The sequence below is a fragment of the Lutra lutra genome, chromosome X (assembly GCF_902655055.1).
Source record: "Lutra lutra chromosome X, mLutLut1.2, whole genome shotgun sequence".
NCBI lineage: Eukaryota > Metazoa > Chordata > Mammalia > Carnivora > Mustelidae > Lutra > Lutra lutra.
Window position 1 is genome coordinate 47,684,492 of NC_062296.1, and position 14,059 is coordinate 47,698,550.

At 40.3% G+C, this 14,059-nt stretch overlaps 2 pseudogenes; both read right to left on the reverse strand.

The window, feature by feature from the left end:
• Positions 1-484: 484 nt before the first annotated feature.
• On the reverse strand, positions 485-13,535 carry LOC125091475 (heterogeneous nuclear ribonucleoprotein A1-like; annotated as a pseudogene).
• LOC125092559 (uncharacterized) lies at positions 10,179-10,292 on the reverse strand (annotated as a pseudogene).
• Positions 13,536-14,059: the final 524 nt, after the last annotated feature.

The window sequence follows — 14,059 nt, forward strand, 5'->3', positions numbered from 1 at the left end:
TCCCAACAAGCCAAAGTCCAGGGACTGACAACTTCCCAGGGAAATTCTACCAGAAATTTAAAGAAGAATTAATAGCTATTCTTCTTAAACTGTTCCAAAAAAGTAGAAAAAGAAGGAACACTTCCCAACTTACTCTTTTTTTTTAAGACAGATTTATTCAGTGTCATGATCAGACTATTACATTTAGCAATCAACAGCATGGGTAGAAATTTAAAAAAAAAAACAACTACATTCAAGCCCTCTCTTGGAATGTTTTACACTTTCCACAGAACAGAAACAAATAACCGTTATACAATTAGTCACAAATTCAGTCCTTGAATTTTTTGCCCATACACATGAGTACTGTCTAAAACATGTCTTCTCTATAGCAGCTAGGCCCTGCCACCACTGTGCTTGGCTGAGTTCACAAATCTATTGTTACCCATATCTTCCCTGTCACTTCTCTGGCTCTCTTCTCTTGCTAAGCTTTTTTTCCTGGCAGTATTTAAAACCTTCTGCCACTTACATAGCTACTGCTGCTGCTGGAACTACCATAACCGCCTTGGTTTTGTAGTTTGGCAAAGTATTGGCCTCCACCATCATAGAAGCCAGGGCTTCTGCCTCCAAAATTTCCTCCTTTCGTGGATCTAAAATTTGAGGATTGATTGTTGTAATTGCCAAAATCATTATAGCTTCCACCACCTCCAAAGTAGCTTCCACCATTACTAAACCCATTATAGGCATCTCCACTGTCACCATATCTGCCACCATCTTGACTGCCACCAACGCCACCTTACACACTGAACTTCCCTCCATGACCAAAGTTGCCATTCCCACCAAAACCAACTCCACAACCACCAGCAAACTTTCCAATACCACTTTGGCTTCTTTGGCTGGATAAAGCACTAGCCATTTCTTGCTTAGATAAGGCTGTCTTTACTTCATAGTTGTGGCCATTCACAGTATGGTATTTTTTTTTAAATTTTAAAATTTTTTTAAAGATTTTGTTTATTTATTTGACAGAAAGAGAGAGAGAGAGAGAGATCACAAGTAGGCAGAGAGAGAGGAAGGGAAGCAGGCTCCCCGCCTAGCAGAGAGCCCGATGTGGGGCTCGATCCCAGGACCCTGGGATCATGACCTGAGCCGAAGGCAGAGGCTTTAACCCACTGAGCCACCCAGGTGCCCCAGTATGGTATTTTTGAATGACAATGTTGTCTACAGAGTCATGGTCATCAAATGTTACAAAAGCAAAACCTCTGTTTTTGCCACTGCCTCAATCATTCATGACTCAATCACTTCAATTTTCCCATACTGTTCAAAATAATTTCTTAGAGATGATGTTCTCCAGTGTCTTCTCTAATGCCACCAACAAAAATCTTGTTCACAGTTAGGTGGGCACCAAGTCTTTGAGAATCTTCTCTTGAGACAGCCCTCTCTGGTTCCAAAACTCTTCCATCCACCTTGTGTTGCCTTGCATTCATGGCTGCATCCCTCCTCCAAAGGGGCATACATGACAAACCCAAAGTCTCCGGAGTGCTTGGTGGTTGGATCTATCATTACCACACAGTCCGTAAGTGTTCCCCATTGCTCAAAATGGCTCCTCAGACTCTCATCGGTTGTTTCAAAGCTCAAACCTCTGTTAAAGAGTTTCTGCAGCTGTTCAGGCTCTTTGGGTCTGACTTACTAGGCATGACAGTGGTGGGAGGGGAGATTTTAATGATGCTTACTCAGCAGAGTCCATGGGCAGAAAGGAGTAACCTAACAAATATATCTCTTCCCCAACTCATTCTATTGGGCCACCATGCCCTGATTTTCAAAACCGGACAAAGACCCCACTAAAATGGAGAGTTAAAAGCTAATATTCCTGATGAACATGGATACAAAAATTCTCAACAAGACACTGGCATATCGAATGCAATGGCACATTAAAAGAATTATTCACCACAATCAAGTGGGATTTATTCCTGTGCTGGAGGGCTTGTTCAATATTCACAAATCAATCAGTGTGATACACTACATTAATAAAAAAAGGATGAGAACCACATGATCTTCTCAAAAGATGCAGAAAGTATTTTTTAGAAGACTTTATTTATTTATTTGACAGAGAGAGAGAGAGAGATCACAAGCTGGCAGAGAGGCAGGCAGAGAGAGAGGGGGAAACAGGCTCCCTGCTGAGCAAAGAGACCGTTGTGGGGCTCAATTCCAGGACCCTGAGATCATAACCTGACCTGAAGGCAGAGGCTCAACCCATTGAGCCACCCAGATGCCTCAATGCAGAAAGTATTTAATGCCATTTTATTACTTGTTTTCTTGTTGTTTCTGGAGATTTTCTCTGTTCCTTTCTAGTCTGTGTCACCTTTCGTCTTTCTTTCACACTCAAAGAGTCCCCTTTCATATTCTTGTAGGACTGGTTTAGTGTTTCATGAACTCCTTTAGCTTTTTCTTTGAATGTCTGGGAAACAATCTCTCCCATTTTGAATGATAACCTTTGTTGATTTATTCTTAGAAACATATTATAAGCCCCTAGGTGTGAGTGTGGAAGCAGCTGAAATGTCAAGCAGCATTCCTGGTCTCAGGGTGTTGAATGCAATGGCCCAGTAGGAGCCAGGATCCCACAACCCCCAGGAGCAGGGCAAAAGGGAAGAGCTATGAAGAATGTATTCTCAGTCTCCCCTTCTTGCACCCGGCAATTGCTAGCCCAAACATCCTGGCTCCTCCCCTTATCCCATGACTGACTCCCTGTGTGCCTACATGTAGGGGAAACATGCAAGCCGGCTTCAAGATATTTGCCATCCCCTTGTACTCTTTTCCTACACTTGGAGGCATCTGTCCTTGCATTTCTGATAAAAGCAAAACCAAACAAAACCAAAATAAAAGCTATGTGCAGGGTTCAGCTGCTGCTGCTCTCCCTTATAGAGACAGCCCTGAGCTGCCCCTCAGACTGGTGTCTGAGAATTTTATTTCAGTGCATGACATTTGGCACACAAACAGGGAAGTTTTCAGGGCTCTATAGAGTCCTCATCCACAGTATGGGGTAACATTTGGTTTTTAAGGGTGTTACTTTTTCAGGGCTCAATAGAGTCCTGAGCCACAATGTGTGGTGACATTTGGTACCTAAGTGTGGAACTTCTTTAGGACCTGATAGAGTCCTCATCTGCATGTCACTCCCTCAAGCCTGAGAAAAGGAAAGGGCATCCCCTCATCCAGGTAGGAACTATAGGCACTTGATTCCTGTGATGGAGTGACCATTGAACTCATTTTTTCTTTCTTTCAGGTGTGCAGTATTTACTTTTGATTTCTCTCTGATCTATTTTTCTGTCTGTTATAAACCTGTTAGTCATGGGAACATCTTTAAGTAAGCAACAAGTTTCTCATAAAAAGCAGCTACATATGTTGCTACATTCTATAGGATGCAAAGTAACTTAATAAAAATTTAACACAATTTTTGTCTGTAATATATCAACACTGCCCATGGTAGCCACCTGAAGGCTATTTTTTGGTTGAGGACATGGGCTTTGGGCAGGACATGGTTGAGGCATGGGCAAAAGGCTATAAAATGCATTGGGTCCTGTTAAATTTCTCATTTGCATACATGGAATCTTTACCAGATTGCTATCCACTCTTTAAAGAAAAAAACAGCTTAAACTAGTTGATAGGACCTTATTCCTCCCCTTTCAAATCTGCCGCCACTGTCCCCGTCCTGGCAACAGCCCCTAAGACCCAAAAGAGGCTCCAATATTATCCCCTAATAAATTGCCTCCTCCTTGCCCTCTCTAACAGCAAAAAATAAAGGTGTCAAGAGAGAGTACCTCCTTTTCCATAAAAAGAAAGAAAATGTTATAGGAAGCTTGAAACAAGAAGGCTTTATTGGCGCATTTCCTGTCCTTTAAGCCCAGGAACAAGCTCCACAGCATAATTATTTTGTCATTCTAGGTCTTCAAAAAGCTCCATAGGATGTCCATATGATTGGAACTTCTTTTTCAGTTCCCAAGGACTCTCCCTTGGGATGCCCTTTAACTCACTAAAAACAATCTGAATTGCAAAATTTTTAAAAGGCCTGATTTCCTTTAACACTGCATGGCCTCAATAAAATCTATAAATTAAATCTCTTCTGCAGAAAATAAGGCTCTACATCAGAACCCAGATCTAAGGGCCTCTTGCAAAATGTGTTTGCCCAAATACGTTTGGCTAGTAAACTCTCTCCTATTAGACAATAATTATCTAAATAGGCTTCCTCCAAATAAACCCAGGTTGCTGGAGGAAACACAGGCCCCTCTAGCAAAGGGGACACTGATTCTGTCTCACTTTTCCTCCTAATAAATGTGGGGGGCTTCTCCCTCATTTCCTGGGTTAATGGCTATAGTTGGAACCCAATATATCTGGTTAGTCTACCTCAGGACAGAAACTTTACTGAATATTCCCAAACAGCTGCAAAAACTCCCTTTGTTTCAGGTAAGTTCCCTGTCTTTCTGGCCTGACATGGACTGCCTACTATCATTTTGATGGAAAAACAAACAAAAATCTATGTCTGCTCATCTAGAAGAGCTGACAGGCTTTAAAACTGGGAAACTTTTTTCTCTGCCTTCTGACAACACTCTGCCTCTTCTGCCTCCCCTCCTCCTGTTTCTGCACTACCTTGGTGCAGCCTCCATACATGGCTCACTTCAGATTTCCCCATCAGTGTCTCCAATAAAAATTGACAATGGGAAGTAAACCAATTACTTCTACAAAAAAAAAGTCAGGTGAAAAAATTTGGTATTTAAAATAACTTAGGTTTGTTGGTTTAATTAAAATAAACAGATCTTGGGGCGCCTGGGTAGCTCAGTTTTTGAGCATCTGTCTTTGGCTCAGGTTATGTTCCCAGCATCCTTGAGATCCATGTTCAGTGAGGAGCCTGCTTCTCCCTCTCAAGATCCCTCTGCTTGCGTTCCCTCTCTCTCTATTTCTTTGTGCCAAGTAAATAAATAAAGTCTTTTTAAAAATCTTTAAAGGAATAGCATGGAGGGCATTAGGAGAAGGAAGGGGAAAATGAAAGGGAAGAAATTGGAGTGGGAGATGAACCATGAAAGACTATGGACTCCAGGAAACAACCTGAGGGTTTTAGAAGGGAGGAGTGTTGGGGGATGGGTTAGCCTGGTCCTGGATATTAAAGAGGGCATGTATTATGTGAAGCACTGGTTTTCATACACAAAGAGTGAATCATGGAACACTACATCAAAAACTAATGATGTACTGTATGGTGGACTAACATAATAAAAAATAAATAAAAAAATAAAGTTAAAAAAGTAAAGTTATCAGCATTAAATATAAAACTTTTATTCTACCAAAATTTACTAAAGCTCCAACAAGCTTATGTTATCTCTGTTGCAATTTGTTAGCCAAAAATAGACTTAAAGTAATGGTTAATTTTCTCTCTTCAAGTTTTCATGGGTAATTATTAAAATAGCTTTAAAAGTCTTTGGCAACCTAAAACATCAAAGTTTGTTTGAATAATAACTTAGAATTAAATTCATTGGACATCTATGTCTTCTCTAAACAAAATTAGTACTAGAACATTGATTACTAAATGTAGGTTTATGCTTTTGATTTCCTATTTCAAAAAAATCTAAAAATATATAAATCTGTTGGCAACATGCTTTATGCTTAACTGATTCACAAATTTGTTATTTAAAAAGTTTTTAATATAAACAGTTCACACTTAGTTACTACTTTGTTTTCCCTAAAGACTAAGGTTTTAAAAATGTAAAATTCTGCTAAATGTAATTAAAACTGACAATAAAAGGGGAACTCTGAAATACTTTTACAAAAAAATACTCCCATTTTTTATATGACCCCAAATCAGGCAAATGGAAAATGTTACCAGCAGTCTTTTTTGCTGGTAACATAATTTATCAGCAATTATGCTCAAATAATCCCCATGGGGACTTTGCAATTTGGTCTTCAAAATCTTTCTTTAGTCCTTCAGTTCACAATCTCATTGTGATTGATCTTAAAGATTGTTTTTTTACTATTCCTTTGCACCCTAAAAATAAAAAAGAAACTGTCTTCTCAGTCCCTGCAATTAACAATCACAGACCTATATGAAAATACCAATGAAAATATTTGCCTAAAGGGATAATAAGTAGCCCCACCATATGTCAGTCTTTTGTTAAACCAATGCAATCCAATCCTATGGTCCACTTTTCTTTCCAATTGCAGCTCCTACAAATGGTTGAGATGATGAAAAAAAAAAAACCAAACCAAAACAATTCAATTAAGTAGCTTTAATCCCCAACACATGTATTTAGGCATCAACAACAACAAAAAAATGGATCTTTATTCTCCTCTGTTTTAAATTCTCATTCTTTTTTTTCATCAAGGGGCAAGGGCCTTGACTAAAGTTTCTATCCCTCTTTCACAGGAAAAACACATCATGATCCTGTCCCAAATGCCAACAGTTCTCTTCTACTCACCTTCCTGGGGGAGTTAATCCCATGGTTATCCACAAATCAACTCTGCAAATGAATGTTATCCATTTCCCCTCAATTGGCTGACTACAATGGATGCATGTCACTATTAATACTTACTCTAAATATATATGGGCCTCTGCTCAAAGTGGTAAATTGCTCCTCTCATGTCATTAATCATCTCTTAAAAATGCTTTGGGCATAATGGGCACCAACCCCAAAACGTAAAATGGGACAATGGCCCACCGAATAAGTCCCATCACATAACCTAATTTCTAAATGTTTGGAAAGTTACACATTCTACTGGCATTCCCCACAATCTTCAAGGTCAGGCTATTGTTTAAATGTGTCAATGGTATCTTAAAACTACTTTACATAAACAGAAAGAGGAAACTGAGACCCCCAGAATGAGAATAATGAAGGCCTGTTTACTATTAATCACTTACAACTAGACACTTTAATTCAGCTCATTCAGGACATTTTTTAAAAAGATTTTATTATTTATTTATTTGACAGACAGAGATCACAAGTAGGCAGAGAGGCAGGCAGAGAGAGAGGAGAGGAAGCCGGCTCCCTGCTGAGCAGACAGCCCGATGCAGGGCTCCATCCCAGGACCCTGGGATCATACCTGAGCTGAAGGCAGATGCTTTAACACACTGAGCCACCCAGGTGCCCCTCATTCAGAGCATTTTTGTGGTTACCATTAAAAACCACAAGTATGGTATAGACTGCCCAATGTGGGGGCCAGAGTGGAATGGCCTGGTATCTTTACTCACATGGGGAGAGGTTTTGCTGCTATGCTTTCTCCACAAGGTCCTATATGGCTATCCACTTGGCTGATTGAGCCTCATCATGAGCTGGCATGAGGAATTAAAAAACCTGTTTTCATGCTTTGGCCTGATGTTAGTAACTCCCTGCCTTTCAAACCTTTAACTTTTTTGCAAATGAACATTACCCATGTATATGTTGCTAAGCAGCAAGCAGAAGCCTGGCTCTCAGTTCAATTGTCCAGGACTTGGCAAGGGAGATTCCTCCTACAATAATCGGTCTATGCTTTAGAAGAAAGAGAAAAAAAAAAAACCCAAACCAAAATGGTTCTTAGGTATCCCACTGGCAAGCTATTTTAACCATCATGGCTGTGGCAACTACTGCCACATCTTTGGCTGTCTCCCTCCAAACAGCACAACAAGTGCATTCATATATGTAAACACTACAACTAATTTAGAAGAACAGTTAAGATTGATCAACAAATATTAGCTAGACTGCAGGCTTTAAAAGCAGCTGTTGTCTGGTTAGGAAAACATTAACAGGCACTCTGGACCAGGTCCCAATTAACTTGTGACTTGGAGTTTACCACCTGCTGCATTATTTCAATTCCCTATAACAAGACTTGTGTGGAAATTGAAAACTCATTTTAATCAGCCTTTTCTTCCTCTTTGAATCTCTTCATTAAAAATCTGAAATTTATTATGGACACTGGGGAGGGTATGTGCTATGGTGATTGCTGTGAAGTGTGTAAACCTGGTGATTTACAGACCTGTACCCCTGGGGATAAAAATATATTATATGTTCATAAAAAAATTAATAAAATTAAAAAAAATCTGAAATTTAGGTTACAAGCACAAATACAAGAAAGTCAACAAGCTACCATTATACTCTCAATGACACTTCTATCTGGCTCATTAAAAAAAAAAAATTTATCCTCTGGGTTCAGTCTCGCTCCTGGTTTTACATGGCTGGACTGATTAATGATCTTCTTTCTTGTTACAGTCATTCAAGGCAAGACTCTCCTGCCATTCTGTGTGGAAGACCTGAAACCAACTCATAGTGGCCATGCAGATCCTTATCATCCCCTTTACTAGCCCCACCTAAAATCCCAGTAAACAGAAAGGGGAACTGTGGAGTTATTATTAGAAAAATATATATTAAGCCCTCAGGATTGAGTGTGGAAGCAGCTAAACATCAGCAGCATTCCTATTCCTGGGGCTACTGAACACATGGCCCAGTAGGAGCAGGATTCATGATCTCCTGGGGCACGGCATAGGTTACAAGCATATATTGTAAACCCTAAGATGACAGCCTTGTGATAGAGTATTCTTGGCTGTAGATTTTTTTCCCATTAGTATGTTGAATATATTATGTCATTCCATTCTGGCTTGCCAAATTTTCTGTGGAGAGATCTTCAGCTAACCTTATGGGTTTTCCCTTGTAAAGTAGGGACTTCTTTTGTCTGCTTATAGGATTTTTCTTTATCAGTATAGCTTGCAAAATTTAACCACAATACGTCTTTTTTTTGGCCCATTTTTATTGATTTTAATGAGATTTTAATGCTTCCTTGATTTGGATGTCTGTTCCTTTCCCAGATTAGGGAAGTTTTCAGCTATTATTTCCTTACATAAAGTTTCTGCCCACCCCCTTTTCTCTCTTCTTCTTTTGGGGACTCCTGTGATATGAATGTTATTACATTTTTAAAAAAGATTTTATTTATTTGACAGAGAGAGGCACACTGAGAGAGGGAACACAAGCAGGGAGAGTGGGAGAGGGAGAAGCAGGCTTCCTGCTGATGAAGGAGCCCGATGCAGGGCTCAATCCCAGGACCCTGGGATCATGACCTGAGCTGAAGGCCAGATGTTTAATGAGCTGAGCCACCCAGGCACCCTGAATTATTACATTTGATGTAGTCACTGACTTCTGTAAGTCTATTCTCATGATCCATAGTTCTTCTGTCTTTTGTTCAGCTTCATTGTTTCAATCCTTTTTTTAAAAAGATTTTATTTATTTATTTGACAGAGAGAGAGCAAGCAAGCAAGCAAGCGAGGAGAGAGAGAGAGCACAAGTGGGCAGAATGGCAGGCAGAGGGAGAGGGAAAAGCAGTCTCCCTGTTGAGCAGTAAAGCCTGACATTGGACTCGATCCCAGGACCTGGGATCATCACCTGAGCTGAAGGCAGACTCTTAATGGTCTGAGCCACCCAGGCACCCCTCCATTATTCTTTTATTTCACTTATTTGTTCCTCTACTTCTTCTATACCTGTGGTCATTATATCCAGCCTGTTCAATCTCAGTTATTGTATTTTTCATTTCAGACTATTGTTTTTAATTCTATTTTCTCTGTGGTAAGGGTCTCCCTGATGTCTTCTATGCTTTCTTATGCTCAGTGTGTATCCTTTTGATTGTTGTTTTAAATTCTCCATCAGATAGTTACTTATATCTGTTTTAATTTGATCTCTAGCCATGACCTTTTTTTTACATTTTCTTTGGGATGAATTCTTCTGTCTTGGCATTTTGTCTAAGTCACTGTCTTCTTCTCTGTACTAGAATATCCTGTTATGTTTCCTGCTCCTGAGAGTAATGGCTTTATGAAAGAGGTCAAATTGTGTCCAGGACCTGGCTCTTCAGGATGTGTTTCTGGGTGTGTTGCAGACACTCTGTTGCTGTGTTTTGGCTCTCTTAAACCCATTCAGACCAGTTATCTGCAGAGGCTTTTTTTTGCCTGCGGTGGGCAGTGTGTGGACCTTGGCCAGAAGGTGATTACAAAATGATGGTTTTGGGCGCCTGGGTGGCTCAGTGGGTTAAGCCGCTGCCTTCAGCTCAGGTCATGATCTCAGGGTCCTGGGATGGAGCCCCCGCATCGTGCTCTCTGCTCAGCGGGGGAGCCTGCTTCCTCCTCCTCTCTCTACCTGCCTCTCTGCCTGCTTGTGATCTCTCTCTGTCAAATAAATAAATAAAATCTTAAAAAAAATTTAAAAAGTTTTTAAAAATGATGGTTAGGTGCTCTGAAGTAGGTGGAAATGTCTTAATTGTATTTGTGTTGTGGAGCCTCTTCCATCCTTTTCAAGGCGGAGTGCTAATCAACTTTCATGCAACACTGAAGATCTTTTTGAATGGTATTTGTTTGGGGACCTATGAATTTCATTAACTTGGATGTCCAATCTCTTCCCAGATTTAAAATGTTCTCAGGCCTTATTTCTTTAAATATATTTCTATCTCCTTCTGTCTCTCTTCTCCTAATGGGACCTCCATTATTTGCTCATTGCTTCATTTGATTATAGCCCATAGTTTATGTAGGCTCTCTTCATTTTTTTTCATTGTTTTTTTCTTTGTTCTGTGACTGGGTTATCTTAAGGGACTTCTTCCACTTGACAATTTTTTCTTCTGCTTGATCCATCCTAGTGTTGCTCCTCTCTATTGCATTTTTCATTTCATTCACTGTATTTTTCAACTTCAGAATTTCTGCTTGGTGTTTATTTTTGTGATTTCTTTTTTTTTGACTTTAATTTTTTTTTACTTTATATTTTTTTACTTTAATATTCTCATGACTATATCTTACACATTTTTCAATAACAGTAAGAATCCTATAAGATCATTTGGAGACTGTGTGGTATGCCATTTATGAAGGGGCTGTATTTTACTGAACTGTGTTCCTGCTGTGGACATTTGGGTCATTTCTAATTTTTACTGTTATAAACAACATAGTGATAAAGTAATTAGAATTTAAATTTACTAATTAACCTTTGGCTTTTCATTGCCCAATTTAGATTATGAAATCAAGTTTGGGTAAGCTATTTTTTAAAAAAATTTTAAATTTTTACAATAAACATATAATGTATATTGCCAGGTTTTACGCATTTCATAGCACTCATCATAGCACACACCCTCCCAAGGTCCATATCCCCACCACCCTCTCCTGTCCCCCCTCCCCCCAGCACCCTCAGTCTGTTTTTTGAGATTTAGTTTTTTATGGGTTTGTCTCCCTCCTGATCCAATTTCTTTCATTTTTTTCTTTCCTACCCCCCAAACCCCACATTGCATCTCCACTTCCTCATATCAGGGAGATCATATATAGTTGTCTTTCTCTGATTGATTTATTTCACTAAGCATAACACCCTCTAGTTCCATCCACGTCGTCACAAATGGCAAGATTTCATTCTTTTGATGGCTGCATAGTATTCCATTGTATATATATATACCACATCTTCTTTATCCATTCATCTGTTGATGGACATCTAGGGTTCTTTCCATAGTTTTGGCTATTGTGGACATTGCTGCTATAAACATTCGGGTGCACGTGCCCTTTGGAGCACCACATTTGTATCTTTAGGATATTACCCAGTAGTGCAATTGCTGGGTCATAGGGTACCATCTATTTTCAGTTTTTGAGGAATCTCCACCACTGTTTTCCCAGAGTGGTTGCACCAGCTTGCATTCCCACCACAGTGTAGGAGGGTTCCCCTCTCTCCGCATCCTCGCCAGCATCTGTCATTTCTTGACTTGTTAATTTTAGGCCATTCTGACTGGTGTATGGTGGTATCTCATTGTGGTTTTGATTTGTATTTCCCTGATATCGAGTGATGTGGAGCATTTTTTCATGTTATTTTTGTGATTTCTATCTCTTTGTTAAGTTCTCATTTTGTTCATGTGTTGTTTATTGGGCTTTCCTTACATTGTCTTTCTGTGTTTTCTTGTAGCTCATTGAGTTTCCTTAAAACAACAATTTTGAATTCTTTTCAGGTAAATTGTTGATCTCCATGTCATTGTGGTCAATTACTGGAGATTACTGTGATCCGTTATTGGTGTTGTTTCCTTGATTTTACATGTTCCTTGAAGTCTTACATCACTATCCTTGCATTTGAAGTTGTGGTCACCTCCTTCATTTTTTTATTGACTGACTTCCAGAGAGAAATACCTTCTGTCAGTCTTTCCAGAGATCCCGAGACCTTCTATGGATACAGCTCATCCACACTTTTTTGCTCCCTCTTGTGGCAGGATTCTTAAATTTGTATGCCTTCTCTCAATTTCCACATGCACCAGTCTAAGTTCTGGTTGCTTCCTTTTTGCTTTCCCATGGGCAGTGCTAAATGCCCAATTTGTGGTCTCTCCCCAGCGTGCAGATTTGGGGTCAGCTTCTGCTTACTAGCCATCTGCCAAAACTCACTCTTGCTGCCCTTTGGAGTATCCAGATGGTGTCAGCCACAAAGGGTGGTGGTTGTCTGAGTGTGGAAACATAAATGCTGGGGTGCTTAGGAGGTATCAGCTCACTAGAAGTCACAAAGGGCACATTGATGGGCCTCCTGATGGAATCCATGATGTGGTTAGTAGGATCTTTGTCCCTTCCATACCTTCTAAGCCCTGGCTGCAGTTCTCCTAGCCACTCACCACCCTCCTATTGTCCAGCTCACAATTTAGTGCTCTAGATGCAGTGAGAGAGAAATGGTCCTCTTTGGCAGTGTTCTGCATAGTGGTGAAAGCTGGACACATCACTCACCCACTTTCACTTTATCCTACAGGAGAAATCATCGGTCAAGGAGAGCACTCTTGGCATCGAACAGGGCCACCTTGGGTGAGGAGTGATGTTGATAGGGAAACTGAAGGGGACTCCATTTTAGAAAACCTCTATTTCTGCTTGTTTTCTTGCTAAGTCCCATTTATTCATGTTCTATATTTTTGCATCTACATTCCCACTCCAAGAGGAAACAAGAAAATTAATCATTCTCCAATTTTTGTCCTAGGGCCCCAATCACCTGATAATATCTAAGAAAGACCAGATCCTAAACATGTTCCAGGACATAAGCTTTAAACAAACCATAGTCAAAACTGGCATCAACACTCCACTACTTTTGGTGATCCATGGAATAACACTTATTATTTACTTGACACTCACCTTTGATTGGACCTTACCCTGGATTCCTGGCAGAACATGTATCCTGGGCCCCTTTCCAATATAAACTCCTAACCCCAAGTGAGGGGGGAAACTCACATTTCCTTTTCTGATTCTCCCAGACACTCTATCTGCTATATGCAATCACTTACGCTAGTCAATAAACTTCTCTCATTTCCTCCTGGCTTATGTTTAGTTTCTGTCATGCACAAAAACAAACATCCTCTTGGCTGATCCGGTGAGACCCCCTCTTGGTCCTCAGGCCTGTCCTGCCTATATCAGTGCAGGTAAAGTCAAGGTATTCCTTTTATCCTCTTCAATGCATCCAATCTCTGTTTTTCTTTTCTTTCCAACACTGTGCTAAAACTTCTCTGCTGGATTCCTGGACTTCCACAAAGTCTCTCTTATCTGTGAATGACTGTAAAACTCTGTTCTCCAGAGGTTTGCCGGCCATGTCCTAGAAGGCCTGTGCCAGTTCACTGTGCATTTCAGGGTCCAAAGCTGGGACTGAGATCTGTATGCTTATTGCCTGACATATGGGTGGGTACAACTCTTCCTGAGTCATCTGGCATATGGTGCTGGAACTCACAGGTCCTACAAAGGTACTTTTGTCCACAAATGGATGCCAAATTTCTGTTGTGAGGGGGGTATACAAAGAGGGACGTCTTTTTCAGCCATCTTCCTGATGTCATTTCCAGATCTTTCCCTTTAAATTACTTTGATGGACTTTCTTTAATCCTAGGTGACTTCTTTGTGTCTCTCTTTAAAGAATGACAGCTCCAACTGCTTTGGTTTCTTACTTGGTCAAAGAGCTCTTGAATGTTTTACCAATACAACAGGCCATAGTGGTAAAAGCGAGGAATAAAAACATTAGCTTATGGGGGCGACTGGGTGGCTCAGTGGGTTAAAGCCGCTGCCTTCGGCTCAGGTCATGATCCCAGGGTCCTGGGATTGAGCCCCATGTCGGGCTCTCTGCTC